This window comes from Crinia signifera, chromosome 6 (assembly GCF_055691185.1).
Source record: "Crinia signifera chromosome 6, ASM5569118v1, whole genome shotgun sequence".
In the NCBI taxonomy this organism is placed as follows: Eukaryota; Metazoa; Chordata; class Amphibia; order Anura; family Myobatrachidae; genus Crinia; species Crinia signifera.
In genome coordinates, this window is record NC_139222.1 from 258301497 (window position 1) to 258304272 (window position 2776).

The 2776-nt window shown below is 38.4% G+C and overlaps 1 protein-coding gene across 4 annotated transcripts in view; it reads right to left on the reverse strand.

The window, feature by feature from the left end:
* IKZF5 (IKAROS family zinc finger 5) overlaps positions 1 to 2776 on the reverse strand; it is a 32703-nt gene that overhangs the window by 29508 nt on the left and 419 nt on the right. The window lies entirely within an intron of this gene.

The following is a 2776-nucleotide window of genomic DNA, read 5'->3' on the forward strand; positions in this document are numbered from 1 at the left end:
TGTATTTATTGACTATTGAAATCCGAGTGAGTGCCATCCGTCTACCTGTGTTATATTGGACTGTCTTTGCTGTGACTGTCAGTAAAGGCACCAGGGTAATAATTATTTGGATTCAGGAGTGCCAGCCATTTCTCTACAAATATATATATATATATATATATATATATATATATATATATATATATATATATATATATATATATATATATATTACTCTGTTTATTAATATAGTGTGACTACAGGCACAACACTCTTAACAAAAGCCTATTGTAAGGGAATTCCTGGCATTATTCCTGTGGGTATGCACTGAGCGGCTTTCCCCCCAGTGATGACAGCTGTCCATACACGCTGGGCATAATCGCCCAGAGTTTATGGACCTTAAGTTAGCTAAACCAATGTAGTAAATCACACACACATACACACACACAATATAGGGAGGTGAATCAATGACAGGTGTTAAATCTGCATAGCATCAAGCTTCTCTCCCAACATTCCCATAGGACAGGAAAAAGCCACAGTTAACACTCACAGTTTAAAGAGTAAACAACACCAACACATTAAACAGGCAATACACAGAGAAACACCTCATGGTTTAATCTTCATGTTTACTTTAATTTGAAATCTTCAGTCCTATTGAGATGAGTGGAAGAAAGAAAGACTTGTGGTGTCCATACACTGGTGTGTGATTTGGCCTGTTTTCATCCGATCCCGACTGATCGGACCAATATATCGGATGAAAACTGGACAAATCTGGATGTGTTCAGATTGGATCCGATGCGTTTTCCCGTGCATCCTACATGCAGCACATAGGATAAATCGGAGCCGTGCTTTTTAGCACCTGCGATGTATCGCATTCAACTTCCCTTGAACTCCCCCAGCAGCTCCCCAGGATCCCCTTTACATGCGACAAATCGCATGCAAAAAATGGCCAAGTGCCAAATCTTATGGAAGCCCTCCCGGGGAGCTATCGGGGCAGTTCAAGGGAAATCAGGTCTGATTAGTGCCTTAGACAAGGCGGACCAGTGTATGGCCACTTTAGTCTCGCTCTTTTTTGAGAAGATAAAAAGGGAGAAAAGCAGAGCCAAGGGCAAGAAATGAGGGTATGAGGTGGAAGGACAAGTCCACAGAATGAAGACTCATTTAAAAAATGCAAAGAAGCCAACAGTGATGATTAGTGTTCATTCTAGCACCTGCCAACTTGGAAAACCCATGCAGTTCCTCTTCCCTGCATGGGGTGTCGCTGTCTGCTGTGGTGTTTCTAGCACAGGTCTGGTTTGCATATCAGTGCTGATATACAGACCACACTGTGCTTGAAGCACTACAGCAGACAGCGACACCCCAGGCAGGGAAGAGGAACTGCATGGGTTTTTTAAGTTGGCGGGTGCTAGAATGAACACTAGATGATGAAGGTATGATATTATTGATATTAAGTCTGAAATTGGTTTTATTTAAAGATTTCAAGTAAATTATATCAAAGCCTAATAACTTTGGAATGTTAAAGTTAGAAATTAGTTAGAAATTATTATTTTTTTAGCGTCAGTCTCAAAATTGCAGGTAACGTCTGGCTACACCTCCAATGAATGGATGCTTTGGCACATTCACAAATTGCTAAAAACCACTAGATGCCTCCACATCAGGATTTATGAATCAGAATCAGGGTCCATAATCAACAAACCATTAGACCAAAACGTGTTAATGAGTTATAATTGCTCACAGCAACCACAATGGTTTCGTTTTAAAAACCAGAGACAATATTTTGAGTGAAAATGATTAAAATCTGTGAACTGGCAACTATATGCTTGTATCAGGTGACAAAATGTAACCAGTGGGGGTAACGCAGAATGACCGGAATGTCCCCATGCCGCAAGTGCTATGGTCAAACAGTTGAGTGTCACTGCTGTTATGTAGCATCTGAACCTTATCAAGCCATATGATCTCAAGCATATCATTTATATGACATGTTCTTAGTAATGTGAGCACACACACGGAGATTACAGGGATGAGTATTGTTGTTAAGATGTATAGAACATATCTAGTTTTAATATATTAGGCACACATTGACATTTTAGATCAGGAAGTTATGCATCATAAAGGAGTGTGCAAATATGACAACTGTGATGTGATCATGCACATGCAAACACTGAGAGTGTATTATTAAACTACATATACAGAAAAGATTAAAAACAATACAAATATATATATATTATATACACACACACACGTATACATTGGCTAGTATATAAACTACACAGATATGAGACATGCATACATGGAGGTTGCAGTTCAGATAGGACACATGAGTATAATAAACAGAATGGTAATAATACATGACACATGTAGATTACACAAAGTACAGATATTACACATGCATACCAGAAGGTTACAAAATACAGTTATGACAAATATACCGGCATGTATATCACATATATGACACTTGCATAACTGAAGGTTGAAACAATACAGTTGTGACACATACATATACATACATACATGCAAATACCTATATGAAGATTGCAGATATAACACATGCAAACATAGAGATATCAGACAGTACAGATATGACACAAGGACACAAGATACAGATATAAAACACACATGGAGAATACATATATGACACATGCATGTATGGAGATTCCATACGGCACAGATAGTATCCTATTCTGTAGTATGGAGACTACAGAAAGTACAAGCATGATACACAGAAACATGAGGACTGTAGACAGTATATGTAAGACACATGCATGGAGATCACACACAGTGCATATATGTCACATAC